We start from the raw sequence: 18598 nt of genomic DNA on the forward strand, positions 1-18598 counted from the left end.
TGGGGCAAAGACAGCCTCTTCAATAAATGGTGATGGGGAAATTCAACAGTTACATGTAAAAGAATGAAATTAGAACACTTCCTAACACCATACACAAAAATAAACTCAAAATAAATTAAACACCTAAATGTAAGACCAGAAACTATCAAGTCTTAGAGGAAAACATAGGCAGAACACTCTATGACATAAATCAAAGCAAGATCCTCTATGACCCACCTCCTAGAGTAACAGAAATAAAAAAAGTAAATAAGTGGGACCTGAATTAGACTTAAAAGCATTTTCACAGCAAAGGAAGCTGCAAGGTGAAAAGACAACCCTCAGAATAGATGAAAATAATAGCAAATGAAACAACTGACAAAAGATTAATTTCCAAAATATGCAAGCAACCCATACAACACAATACCAAAAAAAAGGGAAAAAAGCTCAAAAAGTGGGGAAAAGATCTAAACAGTCATTTCTCCGAAGACATACAAATGGCTAAGAAACACATGAAAAGATGCTCAACATCACTCTTTATTCAGTTCAGTTCAGTTGCTCAGTCGTGTCCAACTCTTTGCGGCCCCATGAACTGCAGCACACCAGCAACTCCCGGAGTTCACTCAAACTCACGTCCATCAAGTTGGTGATGCCATCCAGCCATCTCATCCTCTGTCATCCCCTTCTCCACCTGCCCCCAATCCCTCCCAGCATCAGGGTCTTTTCCAGTCAGTCAACTCTTTGCATGAGGTGGCCAAACTATTGGAGTTTCAGCTTTAGCATCAGTCCTTCCAATGAACACCCAGGACTTATCTCCTTTAGGATGGACTGGTTGGATCTCCTTGCAGTCCAAGGGACTCTCAAGAGTCTTCTCCAATACCACAGTTCAAAAGCATTAATTCTTCAGCACTCAGCTTTCTTCACAGTCCAACTCTCACATCCATACATGACCACTGGAAAAACCATAGCCTTGACTAGACAGACCATTGTTGGCAAAGTAGTATCTCTGCTTTTCAATATATTATCTAAGTTAGAGAAATGCAAATCAAACCACAGTGAGATATCACCTCACACCATTCAGAATGGCCATCATCAAATAGTCTACAAACAGTAGCTGCCGGAGAGGGTGTGGAGAAAACAGAACACTCTTGCACTGCTTGTGGGAATGTCAATTGATACAGCCACTATGGAAAATGGTATGGAGATTCCTTTAAAAACTAGGAATAAAACCACTATATGACCCAGAAATCCCACTCCTAGGCATATACCCTGAGGAAAGCAAAATTGAAAAAGACACATGTATTCCATTGTTCTTTGCAGCACTATTTACAATAGCTAGAACATGGAAGCAACCTAGATGTTCATCTACAGATGAATGGATAAAGATGTTGTGGTACATATACCCAATGGAGTATTACTCAGCCACAAAAAGAAATGCATTTGAGTCCATTCTGATCAGGTGGATGAACCTAGAACCTATTATACAGAGTGAAGTGAGTCAGAAAGAGAAAGATAAATATTGTGTTCAAACACATATATACAGAATCTAGAAGAATGGTACTGAAGAATTTATTTACAGGGCAACATTGGAGAAGAGACATAGAGAATGGACTTGTGGACATGGGGAGAGGGGAGAAGAGGGTGAGATGTTTGGAAAGAGTAACATGGAAATTTACATTACCATATGTAAAATAGATAGCAAACGGAAATTTGCTGTATGGCTCAGGAAACTCAAACAGGGGCTCTGTTTCAACCTAGAGGGATGGGATGGGGACAGAAATGGAAGGAAGATCAAAAGTGAGGGTATATATGTATACCTGTGGCTGATTCATATTGAGGTTTGACAGAAAACAACATTCTGTAAGGTAATTATCCTTCAATAAAAATGAAAAGAAAAAAAAATCAAAGTACAAAGTAAAGAAAAAAAAGAACATAACTAAGATTTCCTATGAATTCTGTATTCATAATGCATACAACTACACTACATTTTCCTCTCATTGATCCCTGTAAAGACATGTAGAGAACCCCTGGAGTGGAAGAACTGACATTTTAATTTTGTGGCCATGAAATTATTTATTTTATCCTATTGGAAATGGAAAGTAAAATTAAACTTGTCACATATGATAGGGGAATTATTAAATAGAGAAGTAAAACAAATTTGACTGTGTGGATCACAACAAACCAAGGAAAAATCTAAAAGAGATGGGAATACCAGACCACATTACCTGCCTCCTGAGAAACCTATATGCAAGTCAAGAAGCAACAGCTAGAACCAGACATGGAACAATGGATTGGTTCCAAATTGGGAAAGGAGTATGTCAAGGGTATATACTGTCACCCTGCTTATTTAATTTCTATGCAGTGTACATGATGCAAAATGCCAGGCTAGATGAAGCACAAGCTGGAATTAAGATTGCTGGGAGAAATATCAATAACCTCAGATATGCAGATATGCATAATATAGCTCAGATATATGCATAAGGTATGCACCACCCTTATGGCAGAAAGTGAACAAGAAGTAAAGAGTCTCTTGATGGTGAAACAGCAGAGTGAAAAAGCTGGCTCAAAACTCAGTATTCAGGAATTGAGGATCATGGCATCTGGTCCTATCACTTCATGGCAAGTAGATGGGGAAATGATAGAAACAGTAACAGACTTTATTTTTCTGGGCTCCAAAATCTCTGCAGATTGCAACTGCAGCCATGAAATTAAAAGACCCTTGCTCCTTGGAAGAAAATCTATGACAAACCTAGATAGTGTATTAAAAAGCAGAGACATTACTTGCCAACCCAGGTTTGTCTAGTTAAAGCTATGGTTTTTCCAGTAGTCATGTATGGATGTGAGTGTTGGACCATAAAGAAGGCTGAGCAGTAAAGAATTTGTTTTTGAACTGTGGTGTTGGAGAACACTCTTGAGCATCCCTTGGACTGCAAGAAAATCAAACCAGTCAATCCTAAAGAAAATCAATTCTGAATATTTATTGAAAGGACTGATGCTGAGGTTGATGCTCCAATCCTCCACCTGATGCAAAGAGCCAACTCATTGGAAAAGGCCCTGATGCTGGGAAAGATTGAGGGCAGGAGGAGACGAGGCTGCAGAATATTAGATGATTGGATGGCATTACTGTCTCAATGCACATGAGTTTGAGTAAACTCTGGAAGATAGTGAAGGACAGGGAAGCCTGGCATGCTGCAGTTCATGGGGTCACAAAGAGTCTGACAGGACTTAGCAACTGAACAGCAGGAAAGGATATGTTGGTTCTTCAACTTAATGACTTCCAGACAGAGAGCAGCTAGAGGCCAGATACTGGGCCAAGAGGCAAGAACAATTGTTCACAGATTACCATTCGTGATCATCAGCATAATTCACAAATAATATGTTCAAATAATTTTGTCTGTTTTTCCCTCGAGCAATTTGTTGACAGCACTATATAAAAAAAAAAATTTACTGAAATGTATCAAGTTACTGGATTACACAACCTATACTGTAAAGGAAAAAAAAAAAAAATTCCTCCAGACAAGAGTGGTTAATATTAAAATGGCAAGAGTATTAAAGATTTAAAGTGCTAAAGAAAGAAAGTTGAAATGGTTTTGTTCAGTTCAGTCACTCAGTCATGTCCGACTCTTTGCGACCCCATGAATCACAGCACGCCAGGCCTCCCTGTCCATCACCAACTCCCCGAGTTCACTCAGAATCATGTCCATCGAGTCAGTGATGCCATCGAGCCATCTCATCCTCGGTCCTCCCCTTCTCCTCCTGTCCCCAATCCCTCCCAGCCTCAGAGTCTTTTTCAATGGGTCAGCTCTTCGCATGAGGTGGGCAAAGTATTGGAGTTTCAGCTTTAGCATCATTCCTTCCAAAGAAATCCCAGGGCTGATCTCCTTCAGAATGGACTGGTTGGAGCTCCTTGCAGTCCAAGGGACTCTCAAGAGTCTTCTCCAACACCACACTTCAAAAGCATCAATTCTTCGGCACTCAGCCTTCTTCACAGTCCAACTCTCACATCCATAGATGACCACTGGAAAAACCGTAGCCTTGACTAGACGGACCTTTGTTAGCAAAACAATGTCTCTGCTTTTGAATATGCTATCTAGGTTGGTCATAACTTTCCTTCCAAGGAGTAAGCGTCTTTTAATTTCATGGCTACAGTCACCATCTGCAGTGATTTTGGAGCCCAGAAAAATAAAGTCTGACACTGTTTCCCCATCTATTTCCCATGAAGTGATGGGACCAGATGCTATGATCTTCGTTTTCTGAATGTTGAGCTTTAAGCCAACTTTTTCACTCTCCACTTTCACTTTCATCAAGAGGCCTTTTAGTTCCTCTTCACTTTCTGCCATAAGGGTGGTGTCGTCTGCATATCTGAGGTTATTGATATTTCTCCCTGCAATCTTGATTCCAGCTTGTGCTTCCACCAGCCCAGCGTTTCTCATGATGTACTCTGCATATAAGTTAAATAAGCTGGGTGACAATATACAGCCTTGACGTACTCCTTTTCCTATTTGGAACCAGTCTGTTCCATGTCCACTTCTAACTGTTGCTTCCTGACCTGCATACAGATTTCTCAAGAGGCAGGTCAGGTGGTCTGGTATTCCCATCTTTTTCAGAATTTTCCACAGTTTATTGTGATCCACACAGTCAAAGGTTTTGGCATTGTCAATAAAGCAGAAATAGATGTTTTTCTGGAACTCTCTTGCTTTTTCCATGATCCAGCAGATGTTGGCAATTTGATCTCTGGTTCCTCTGCCTTTTCTAAAACCAGCTTGAACATCAGGAAGCTTGTTTGTATGACTATATTAACTTACATGGAAATAATATGTAAGTAAAATAATTAAATAAGTTAAAAATAAGTTCCAAAAAAAAAAATAAGTTCCACTGGATCAAAGAAGCTCTTTCTAGCAGAGTGTTGGTAATTGTATAGGTTTCAGAAGAAAATTTTACAATTAAAATTCAAGGGGATAATTATATTTTTATATTCACCCTAATCTACAGAAGTTTAGACAAATAAATGTGGTAATAGAATGGCTTGTGAAAAATTAAGCACATGGAACAGTGAAATGCATCACCCCCAAACGATTTAGATAATAAGGAAAACAAAAAAGAAATATGAGAGCTCGTCTGGTGATCACAACGTTTTCAAAGTACTATATTTATAGTACTTCTGTCAACTGAATCATACGCTTGCTCTTTCATTATTGACTGAGAAATTCATGCTCTCCATTTCTTTCTGATTGTGTTATTATGTTTCTTAACATTTTAATTTATTTATTTTTAATTGAAAGATAATTGCTTCACAATATTGTGCTGGTTTCTGCCATACATCAATAGGAATCGCCCATAGGTCTGTGTGTGTATGTATACATATATATATGTATATATGTATACACTTCCATGCCATCCCACCCTTCTAGATTGTCACAGAGCCCCAGTTTGAGTTCCCTGAATCTTACAGCAAATTCCCACTGGGTATCTATTTTACATGAAGTAGTGTAAATGTTCCCATGCTACTCTCTCCATTCATCCCACCCTCTCCTTTTCCCCCTACAACTCCATGTCTACAAATCTGTTCTCTATGTCTCTATGTTCTCATTGCCACCCCACATACAGGCTCATCAGTACCATCTTTCTAGATTCTTTATACATGCATTAGTATGTATTTGTTTTTCTCTTTCAAATTAACTTCACTCTGTATAATTGGCTCTATGTTCATCTACCTCATTAAAACCTACTCAAATGCTTTCCTTTCTTTGGCCGAGTAATATTCCATTGTATATATATACCACAGCTTTGTATCTGCTTATCTGCTAATGGACATCTAAATTGCTTCCACATCCTAGTTATTGTAAATAGTGCCACAGTGAACACTGGGATACATGTGTCTTTTCAGTTTTGGTTTTCTCAGGGTATATGCCCAGTAATGGGATTGTTGGGTCATATGATACTTTTACTCTTAGCTTTCTTTTTTTTTTTTTTTTTTTAAGGAATCTCCATATTGTCCTCTATAGTAGCTGTATCAATGTATATTCCCATGAACAGTGCAAGAAGGTTAGGTTTTCTTCACACTCTCTCCAGCATCTGTTTGTAGATTTTTGTATGATGGGCATTCTGACCAGTGTCATACTGTATTATGTTTTAAGAGATGAGATTCATGGGGATTTCAAGTTGCAATATCAGAATGAAATAGGCTTTTGCATTTCTAATCATTCATTCCCTGAGATTAAGCAGCTGAGCACCACTTAATAAAGCATGTGCCATTTCTATTTCCCCGTACATCTAATGTCAAGGAAACAGACATGTATGCTGCCTTATCAACTAACAAAATATCCATATTTTTCTGCAAAATGGTCAATACTGAAGTCAGATTGATTATATCCTTTGCAGCTGAAGATGAAGAAACTCTATACAGTCAGCAGAAAATAAGACTTTGAGCTGATTGTGGCTCAGATCATTAACATTTACTGCAAAATTCAAGCTTAAATTGAAGAAAGTATGGAAAACCACTAGGCCATTGAGGTATAACCTAAATCAAATCCCTTATGATTATACAGTGGAAGTGATGAATAGATACAAGGGATTATATCTGGTAAACAGAGTGTTTGAGGAACTATGGATTAATGTTCATACCATTGTACAGGAGGCAGTTACCAAAATCATCCCTGAGAAGAAGAAATGCAAGAAGGCAAAAATGGTTGTCTGAGGAGGTTTTACAAATAACTGAGGAAAGAAGAGAAGCAAAAGGCAAGGAATAAAAGGAAATATATACCCAACTGAAAGAGTTCCAGAGAATAGAAAGGAGAGACAGGAAGTCTTTCTTAAATGAACAATGCAAAGTAAGGAAAACAAAAGAATGGGAAAAAATAGAGGCCTCTTCAATAAAATTGGAGACATCAAGGGAACATGGCAAGCAAGGATGGGCATGATAAAGGACAGAAATGGTAAGGACTTAACAGCAGCAGAAGAAATCAAGAAGGGGTGGCAAGAGTACACAGAACTATGCACAAAGTCTTAATGACCCAAATAACCTTAATGGTTACTCACATGCATGTGTGTATATTCACTCAGTTCTATATGATTCTTTGTGACACTATGGACTGCCATGTTCCTCTGTTCATGGGATTCTCCAGGCAAGAATACTGGAGTGGGTTGCCATTCCTTTCTCCAGGGGATCTTCCTGACCTAGTGATCAAACCTGGGTCTCCTGCATTGCAAGTGGATAACTTTACTGTTGAGCCACCAGGGACAGACATCCTGAAAGTGAAGTCAAGTGGGTCTTAGGAAACATCACTACAAACAAACTAGTAGAGGTGGTGGAATTCCAGTTGAGCTGTTTCAAATTCTAAAAGATGATGCTGTTAAAGTGCTGCACTCAATATGCCAGCATTTTGGGGAAACTCAGCAGAAACCACAAGACTGGAAAGGTCAGTTTTCATTCCGATTCCAATTAAAGGCAATGTCAAAGAATGTTCAATCTACTGTGCAATTGCACTCATTTCACATGTTAGAAAGGTTATGCTGAAAATCCTTCAAGACAGGCTTCAGCAATAGGTGAGCGGAGAACTCTCAGCTGAATTTAGAAAAAGCAGAAGAACCAGAGATCAAATTGCCAATATTTCTTGGATCATAGAGATAGCAAGGGAATTCCAGGAAAATATCTACTTCTGCTTCACTGACTATGCTAAAGCCTTTGACTGTGTAGCTCACAACAAAAGTGGGAAATTCTTAAAGAGATGGGAATACTAGATCACCTTATCTGTCTCCTGAGAAATCTGTTGTGGGTCAAGAAGCAGCAATTAGAACTAAATATGGCAAAACTGACTGGTTCAAAATTGGGAAAGGAGGAAAACAAGCCTGTATATTGTCACCCTGCTTATTCAACTTATATGATGCAGATTACACCATGTGAAATGCCAGGCTGGATGAATCACAAGTTGCAATCAAGATTGCTGGGGAAAATGTCAACAACCTCAGATGTGCAGATGATACCACATTAATGGCAGAAAGGGAAGAGTAATTAAAGATTTCTTGTTGAGGGTGAACAGGGAGAGTGAAAAAGCTGGCTTAAAGCTTAACACTAAAAAAACTAAGATCATGGCATCTGTTCCTATTATTTCAAGGCAAATAGATAGGGAAACAATGGGAAGCAATAACATATTTTATTTTGGGGGGCACTAAAATCACAGTTGACAATGACTGCAGTTTTGAAATTAAAAGACGTTTCTTTCTTGAAAGGAAAGATATAACAAACCTAGGTAACATATTAAAGCAGAGACATTGCTTTGCCAACAAAAGTCTGTATAGTCAAAGCTATACTTTTTTTTTATACTTTTTATCCAATAGTCATGTACAGATATGAGGGTTGAAGCATAAAGAGTGCCAAAGATTTGATGCTTTAGAATTTTGGTGCAGGAGAAAACTCGAGTCCCTTGGACAGCAAGGAAATAAAATAAGTCAATCGTATAGAAAATCAACCCTGAATATTCATTTGAAGGACTATTGCTTGAAGCTGAAGCTCTGACATTTTGACCACCTCATGCAAAGAGCGAACTCACTGAGAAAGATTGAAAGCAAAAAAGAAGGGTGTCTCATAAGATGAGATGGTTAGATACCATCACCGACTCAATGGGCATGAATCTGAGCAAACATCAGGAGATAGTAAAGAACAGGGAAGCCTGGTCTACCGCAGTTTCAGTTCAGTTCAGTCACTCAGTCATGTCTGATTCTTTCTGACCCCATGAACTGCAGCATGCCAGGCCTCCCTCTCCATTAGCAACTCCCAGAGTTTACCCAAACTCATGTCCATTGAGTCAGTGATGCCTTCCAAACATCTCATTCTCTGTCATCCCCTTCTCCTCCTGCCCTCAATCTTTCCCAGCATTAGGCTCTTTTCAAATGAGTCAGCTTCTCGCATCAGGTGGCCAAAGTATTGGAGTTTCAGCTTCAACATCAGTCCTCCCAGTGAACATCCATGTCTGATCCCATTTACTTTTTTTTATTTTTTAAATTTACAATATTGTATTGGTTTTGCCATATATCAAAAAAATCCACCACAGGTATACATGTGTTCCCCATCCTGAACCCTCCTCCCTCCTCCCTCCCCATACCATCCCTCTGGGTCGTCCCAGGGCACCAGCCCCAAGCATCCAGTATCCTGCATCGAACCTGGACTGGCGACTCGTTTCATATATGATATTATACATGTTTCAATGCCATTCTCCCAAATCATCCCACCCTCTCCCTCTCCCACAGAGAGAGGACTGTTCTACACAACAGTGTCTCTTAGGATGGACTGGCTGGATCTCCATGCAGTCCAAGGGACTCTGAAGGGAAAATCAAGGGATTCCCAACACCACAGTTCAAAAACATCAATTCTTCTGTGCTCAGCTTTCTTTATAGTCCAACTCTCACATCCATACATGACCACTAGAAAAACCATAGCATTGACTAGACAGACCTTAGTTGACAAAATAATGTCTCCACCTTTAAATATGCTATCTAAGTTGGTCATAACTTTCCTTCCAAGGAGTAAGAGTCTTTTAATTTCATGGCTAAAATCACCATCTGCAGTGATTTTGGAGCCCAGAAAAATAAAGTATGACACTGTTTCCCGATCTATTTCCCATGAAGTGATGGGACCAGATGCCATGATCTTCGTTTTCTGAATGTTGAGCTTTAAGCCAACTTTTTCATTCTGCTCTTTCACTTTCTTTCTTTCTTTTTTTTTTTTTTCTGTGAATTAAAAAGGCTTACAATTTGCTCTTTCACTTTCATCAAGGGGCTTTTTAATTCCTCTTCACTATCTGCAATAGGGTGGTGTCATCTGTATATCTGAGGTTATTGAGATTTCTCCCGGCAATCTTGATTCCAGCTTGTGCTTCTTCCAGCCCAGCATTTCTCATGATGTACTCTGCATATAAGTTAAATAAGTAGGGTGACAATACACAGACTTGAAGTACTCCTTTTCCTTTTAGAATCAGTCTGTTGTCGCATGTACAGTTCTAACTGTTGCTTCCTGACCTGCATATAGGTTTCTCAAGAGGCAGGTCAGGTGGTCTGGTATTCCCATCTCTTTCAGAATTTTCCATAGTTTATTGAGATCCACACAGTCAAAGGCTTTGGCATAGTCAATAAAGCAGAAATAGATGTTTTCCTGGAACTCTCTTGCTTTTTCCATGATCCAGCGGATGTTGGCAATTTGATCCGTGGTTCCTCTGCCTTTTCTAAAACCAGCTTGAATATCTGGAAGTTCACGGTTCACGTATTGCTGAAGCCTGGCCTGGAAAATTTTGAGCATTACTTTACTAGTGTGTGAGATGAGTGCAATTGTGCAGTAGTTTGAGTATTCTTTTCCATTGCCTTTCTTTGGGATTGGAATGAAAACTGACCTTTTCCAGTCCTGTGGCCACTGCTGAGTTTTCCAAATTTGCTGGCATATTGAGTGCAGCACTTTCACAGCAGCATCTTTCAGGATTTGAAATAGTTCAACTGGAATTCCATCACCTCCACTAGCTTTGTTCATAGTGATGCTTTCTAAGGCCCACTTGACTTCACATTCCAGGATGTCTGGCTCTAGGTGAGTATTCACACCATCGTGATTATCTGGGTCTTGAAGCTCTTTTTTGTACAGTTCTTCTGTGTATTCTTGCCACCTCTTCTTAATATCTTCTGCTTCTGTTTGGTCCATACCATTTCTGTCCTTTATCGAGCCCATCTTTGCATGAAATGTTCCCTTGGTATCTCTAATTTTCTTGAAGAGATCTCTAGTCTTTCCCATTCTGTTGTTTTCCTCTATTTCTTTGCATTGATCACTGAGGAAAGCTTTCTTATCTCTCTTTGCTATTCTTTGGAACTCTGCATTCAGATGCTTATATCTTTCCTTTTCTCCTTTGCTTTTCGCTTCTTTTCTTTTCACAGCAATTTGTAAGGCCTCCCCAGACAGCCACTTTCCTTTTTTGCATTTCTTTTCCATGGGGATGGTCTTGATCCCTGTCTCCTGTACAATGTCATGAATTTCCGTCCATAGTTCATCAGGCACTCTGTCTATCAGATCTAGTCCCTTAAATCTATTTCTCACTTCCACTGTATAATCATAAGGGATTTGATTTAGGTCATAGCTGAATGGTCTAGTGGTTTTCCCCACTTTCTTCATTTTAAGTCTGAATTTGGCAATAAGGAGTTCATGATCTGAGCCCCAGTCAGCTCCCAGTCTTGTTTTTCTTGACTGTATAGAGCTTCTCCATCTTTGGCTGCAAAGAATAGAATCAATCTGGTTTCGATTTGAGCATCTGGTGATGTCCCTGTGTAGAGCCTTCTCTTGTATTGTTGGAAGATGGTGTATGCTATGACCAGTGTGTTCTCTTGGCAAAACTCTATTAGTCTTTGCCCTGCTTCATTCTGTACTCCAAGGCCAAATTTGCCTGTTACTCCAGGTGTTTCTTGACTTCCTACATTTGCATATTATATTTTTCAGACTAAATTTACTACATTATGAATCTTATATAATATTTAAAGAAAACTGCCCAGTATTTTAAAACAAATGCAGAAATATGCTGTCTGTGAACTTTTCTTCCTATAGGCTGAAAAATATTCATTGTCATAATAATGAAAAAATAAATATATACATTGAACAATAGCATTATCAAAATTCTTATGATATTTCAATACTCTTTTCAAATAAGATTACCTGTAAATAGCACTTCCTGTGTAGTTTTAAAAGGAAAGCAACCACACCATCTTTAGTATGTAAACATATCAAAAATGACAAAATATATTTATGTATATCTCTTGTGTTTTCATCTCTACTTTTCCCCTCCACTCCTCTACTTTCCAGTACAGCCATTCAGGTTGGTCATTTTCTTATTTATATTTAATGTAAGTAGTTATCATTTATAAATTAAAACGTATTCATACACTCCTACCCTTAAGAAAGATGATTAAAGCACATGGTTAAAAGAAAGAAGCAAGCATATGAGAGAGCTAATCCTTAGGTAGGTTTATAAGGAGTCTGGGGCTCTCAAGGAGAAAGGGGTCCAGGGCTCTTGAGGAGGAGAAAAGGACAAACTGTTGTTGTTGTTTTTTTTCCCCCCACAATGCTTTGTCTTGTCAGTATAACAATGTATCTTGCTTGAGGACTTGTTTCTTCTTATAAAAAACCTTCTGACTAATCTTGTTAATTTAAGACTTATATGGTGGGAGTGGGTCTAGTAAGACCTTTCTATTCTTAGCTCTAATTTTGTTAATTTAAGATGTATTTTGTAGGAGTGGGTCTGGTAAAAGTATGTACGGCCTGGATAAGACTAACAATGGGGGGAAGGGGCACTCTCCATCCCCCTTCAGATGTCTATATCAGAAGCTTTCTCTCTCCCTTTTCATAATTTAATAAAACTCTGCTACACAAAAGCTCTGAGTGATCATGCCTGGTCCCTGATCCCGAAGCTAAATGTTCTTTGGAGATCATGAATCTAACATTGTTCACTATAAGCTATCACATATATATACATCTTCTGCAACAAGCCAAACAGAGAAGTCATAATAGTTTAGCAAATGGTTCTATATAAAAAAAAAAAAAAAAAAAAAAGGTTCTATATAACACACTTTTGAAGTTTCACGTCAGGAAAAACTGTGTAGTCTACATTCCCCAAGAAATCTAACATTAATTTTTAGGGTTTTCTATTGTGAGGGATGATTATTTACATCCCTTACATTTTCAATGTTTTTATTTAGAGATTCAACCTTGTCAGGCCTTTTGTAAAGTCTTTATTTTTGTATGGATAATGTATATTCTGATACTTTATTTCATTTTTATTTTTCCTGATTTATTTTTTGTCTTTGTTTGCTTGGCTTAGTTTATTTTTCATAACTTCAGACAAGAATGGAAGAACAAAGTGTACTAATACAGATAAGCTCTCACACCTAAATGCAAAGCTCTTGATTTTCTGCCTAATTTCAATGTAAACACATGTTCTATAAATGCAATACCCCTGCCTCTAAAGATAACTCAGAGTGCTAAGGAAAAATAACTATTTTCTCATATTCATATCTGCCATTTTAATGTTGAAAAGTTAGAGAAGTGATAGTTTCAATTTATACAATTATTTTATGCCACTTAATCTAACCATATTATAAGTATGTCACTTATAGTCCTAGGACTTGAATAGATGATCATATCTATAGAAATGGAGGTAAATGCATTCATCTCCTATAACTCAAAAAGTGTTCTTTAACATGCTTTGTATTGTATAAACAACTTAATGTGCATATGAAAGGATGGAAAAGCAAGTATGAAGCTATAAATATTATAAACTCTTTATATGGAATACTTTCTATACATATGAGACAAATTGCTATCTTTATTCTTGTGAAATTGTAAGTTTTCATTCTTTTAAGTAGGACAATTCCCATGAAGTAAAAGTTTCTCTTATCTACTGAGGATCTTAATACATGTGACAAGTTTCAGAATAAAAGGTAGAGACAATGAAACACTCTGCATAATTTAATGTGGGAAACATTTTATTTTGAAGAGAGAAGACTTAGGTGGATTTTATTGTTCACTTTCTTTCGTGAACAACAGCAACACATGTTGTAATTCCACATTGTGAATTCCCTGTCATCTAAGAAATCCAACTTTCCTTTTTTGTGTGGTGAAGGAAAAATACAGTATTTAATACAGGGCACCAAGCAAGGAAAAAAGTGCAGCCCATGCTCAAAAGACACAAACTTCCTGATGGCTTTCAGGGAAGGAGTTTTAAAGGCAGTAGGAAGGAGGGAGCTGCAAGGTGTGTGATCAGCTTATACATAAATATTGTGTTGGTTGGCATCAAGGTGAAGTTTTGAGGATCATCAGTCTAATTTCAACAAGTCTAGGGTTCCTGTGCTTGCAGTCAGCAATTTCTTCTGGTGGGGTCTGCTTCCTGTAAGAACAAACTTAATAATGTGTGTCAGGCCTTTATCTCTATCTTTCAGTGAACTCCAAGTTTGGTGTTTATAGAAGTTTTCTTCTATATGAATGGTTATGGTCTAAATTGTTATCAGTGTCCTAACCCAACAGCTATTCTTTGTTTCATGTCTTCACATTTCCTAATCATTAACTCTTGAGCCAGCCCTTAGAAACTCAAGAAAGACCTGGGAGACTAAAGAAAAAACTTTTACTTCAAGAGATAGGGTACATTGCCTTGTATAGAGGAGTTTCATCTTGAGTTGATGAATGGCTGATCTGATGATGTTATTTTCTCTTTTCTGCATTTTAGTAACAGCAAAGAAAGAAAGAAAGTGAAGTCACTCAGTCGTGTCCAACTCTTTGCGACCCCATGGACTATAGCCTACCAGGCTCCTCTGTCCATGGGATTTTCCAGGTGAGAGTACTGGAGTGTGTTGCCATTTCCTTCTTCAGGGGATCTTCCCAACCCAGGAGTTAAACCCAGGTCTTCTGCATTGCAAGAAGACGCTTTACCATCTGAGCCACCAGGAAAGTCGCCAAGACAGTGGAAATTCCAAGTCTCAGTGACAACAAGAGCCAGTCAGTTCCTCAGTTCTTATAAAACAATTGCTCTCATCTTGGATCTTTTCCAAATTTAACATATATGTAAATCTTAGGAATACTGATACCATAGCTTACCATGGATCACTAGTCCTCTGCTTGCTATTGGCAAGGGATCTTTATGACCATATGATTGAGTGCAGTGGAATTGAAATCCAGTTCCAGAATTCCATTTGCAAGGTCCAACTGCCTGGTATTAAGTATTTTATATTAGGTCAAAAGTTTGTTTGTTTGTTTTTTTATGTCAGATTTTCAGTTGTGTGAAATCTTCAGAAATAACAGAAATAAGGCCAGTGAATCACCAACATAGAAAATAGTTAAAAGTTTACTGTTCAGCTCAGTTCAGTCACTCAGTCATGTCTGACTCTTTGCGACCCCATGAATTGCAGCATGCCAGGCCTCCCTGTCCATCACCAACTCCAGGAGTTCACTCAGACTCACGTCCATCAAGTCAGTGATGTCATCTAGCCATCTCATCCTCTGTCGTCCCCTGTTCCTCCTGCCCCCAATCCCTCCCAGCATCAGAGTCTTTTCCAATGAGTCAACTCTTCACATGAGGTGGCCAAAGTATTGGAGTTTCAGCTTTAGCATCATTCCTTCCAAAGCAATCCCAGGGCTGATCTCCTTTAGAATGGACTGGTTGGATCTCCTTGCAGTCCAAGGGACTCTCAAGAGTCTTCTCCAACACCACAGTTAAAAGCATCAATTCTTCGGCACTCAGCTTTCTTCACAGTCTAACTCTCACATCCATACATGACCACAGGAAAAACCATATCCTTGACTAGACGGACATTTGTTGGCAAAGTAACATCTCTGCTTTTCAATATGCTATCTAGGCTGGTCATTACTTTCCTTCCAAGGAGTAAGCTTACTGTGCACACACCAAAAAGACAGCTCACAAATCAGGAGCACTCGAGCCAAAATGAAGGAAGGAAGGAATGAGGAACGAAGCTTAGGGACTACTGTTATAAAGTAGTTCATATAGTGAGAAAGAAGGCACTGTTTATTTCGACAGTTGTTGGTTATAGTATTAGAAAAATAAAATTAATTACAGGGAATTGGCTAGTGGTTATTTCAAATTACTTTGGAGAAGCAGTTTAAGTTTTGCTTATGATTTCTGTAGGCATAAACAAGAAATGATCTGGTCGAGTTATTCTTGCAAAATAAGCTAAATTAAGCTTTGTTTGTATGACTAAACTGGTTTCATTGCTCCAAGGAATTTTAAGTCTGGTTCTCATTTGTTTTTTATTTTAACAACTGCAAAAATTTTTTATTTATATTTCTCAATTTGGAAATATGTTTTTACTTAGGTGTTCTGCTTTTCTAGGGTCTCATTAAACTTTTTCTGCTGCCTTCTACCATAGTAGTTTCATCTGATTTTTCTAACCTTTTAAAGCTTTATTTTTTTTTTTTCCTACTTTAGAAGTAAAATGTGCTGCAAAATGCACTGATTGTAATGGGCTAATTCCATGAGTCTTGATAAATACATAAACCAGAGTAACCACTACCTCAACCAAGATATTAAAAACATCACTTTTGAAAGTTTCCTGTTCCAGTCAATCCTTACTCAACAAAGGCAACCAATCAATCACTGTTTTGAATTCTACCACTGTGAATTCATTTTGCTTTCCCTAGAGGTTCATATGGGCTTCCCTGGAGGGTCAGTGGTAAAGAATGTCTGCCAATGCAGGAGATGTGTGTTCAATCCCTGAGTCAGGAAGATCCCCTGGAGAAACAAATGGCAACCCACTCCAGTACTTTTGTGTGAGAAATGCCATGGACAGAGTAGCCTGGCAGGCTACAGTCCATGGTGCTACAAAAGAGTCCAGACACAACAATAGTGAGTAAACAAGAGGTTCATACAAAAGGAACCATACAGTGTTTATTCTTTGATTTCTAACTTTTTTCTCCCAATATAATATGTATGTGTTCTAATCATATGTGGAGTGTATCATACATTATTTATATTTTTGTAGAGAATTCCACTGTATGAATAAACTGAAATTTGGTTGCCCATTTTGCTATTCATATGTATTTAATTTGTCTCCAACTAGGGACTAGTTTTAAGTTTTTCTAAGTATTTATATACAAGTATTCTTGAGGATATTTTTATTTTTCCTTCTCTATTTTGTCATTAGAATATTTTACTTGAGTTCCTTTTGAGCAAATAACAAAGACTAAAATTGGGTTAATGACATCTAAGAGTGTGTCAAAAGATATGTGAAAACATTTCCAAATTGTGGTTGCACCATAAGCCATCTAAAAGGTCCCCAGACACTTTAGGTTGCCACTCATATTTGGTGTTGCCAGTCTTTAAAAATCTAGCCATTCTATGGAATCTTCAATTTTATCTCACTGTAATTTTATTTGAAATTTCCTGGTAACCAATGGTATCAAGCATCTTTTCACATGCTTGTGGGCCACACAAATGTTTTCTATTCTGAAGTGTATGTTTAAAAATTTTGTCCATTGTTGATATATAATAATTATTTATATATTTAGAATTAAAATACTTTGTCAGATATAAATACTGAATACACACACTTGCACACACACACACACACACACACACACACACATATATATATATATATATACACACATACTATTTCTGTGTTCTTAACAGCATTTTTCAGAAAACAAAAGATGTTTAGTCTGAATGGATATTTAATCCTGCATCATTAAGTTCAGTTCAGAAAAATTAGAAATGAAAATGGAGAAATAACAACAAACAACACAGAAATACAAAGGATCATAAGAAAATACTATCAGTAATTATAGGTCAATAAAATGAACAACTTGGAAGAAATGGATGAATTCTTAGAAAAGAATAACCTTCCAAAACTGAACCAAGAACAAATAGAAAATCTTAACATACCCATCACAAGCACAGAAATCGAAAGTGTAATCAAAAATCTTCCAAAAAACAAAACCCCAGGACCAGATGGCTTCACAGGTGAAGTCTACCAAAAATTTAGAGAGGAGCTAACACCTATCTTACTCAAGTTCTTCCAGAAAACTGCAGAGAAAGGTAAACTCCCAAACATTTTCTATGGAGGCCACCATCACCCTAATACCAAAACCAGACAAAGATGCCACAAGAAAAGAAAACTGCAGGCCCATATCACTGATGAACAGAGATGCAAAAATCCTCAACAAAATTCTAGCAAACAGAATCCAACAATGTATTTAAAAGATCATATATCAAGTCCAAGTGGGCTTTATCGCAAGGATTCTTCAATTTTTGCAAATCAGTGTAATACACTACATTAACAAATTGAAAGATAAAAATAAAAATATTATCTCAATAGATGCAGAGAAAGACTTTGACAAGACTCCATACCCATTTATGATAAAATCTCTCCAGAAAGCAGGCATAGAAGGAACATATCTCAACAAAATAAATGCCATATATGATTAAAACCAGAGCAAACATTATCCTCAATGGCAAATAATTGAAGGCATTTCCCCTAAAGTCAGGAGCAAGACAAGGGTACCCACTCTCACCACTACTATTCAACATAGTTTTGGAAGTTTTAACCACAGCAATCAGAGAAGAAAAACAAATAAAAGAATCCAGAATGGAAAATAAGATGTAAAACTCTCACTGTTTGCAGACGACATGATCCTCTACATAGAAAACCTTAAAGACACCATCAGAAAATTACTAGAGCTAATCAGTAAATATAGGAAATTTTCAGGATATAAAATTAATACACAGAAATTCTTTGCTTTCCTATACACTAACAATGAGAAGACAAAAAGAGAAGTTAAGGAAATAAGCCCATTCACCATTCCAACTAGGAGAATATAATACTTAGGAATAAATTACCTAAAGAAATAAAACACCTATATATAGAAAACTATAAATCACTGATGAAAGAAATCAAAGATGACACAAATAGGTGGAGAAATATACCATGTTCATGGATAGGAAGAATCAGTATAGGGAAAATGGATATACTACCCAAAGCAATCTATAGATTCAATGCAATCACTGTCAAGCTAAAATGGTATTTTTCACAGAACTAGAACACAAAATTTCACAATTTTTGTGTAAACACAAAAAAAGACTTAAATAGCCAAAAC

The sequence above is a fragment of the Bos indicus x Bos taurus genome, chromosome 9, assembly GCF_003369695.1.
Source record: "Bos indicus x Bos taurus breed Angus x Brahman F1 hybrid chromosome 9, Bos_hybrid_MaternalHap_v2.0, whole genome shotgun sequence".
NCBI classification, from domain to species: Eukaryota; Metazoa; Chordata; class Mammalia; order Artiodactyla; family Bovidae; genus Bos; species Bos indicus x Bos taurus.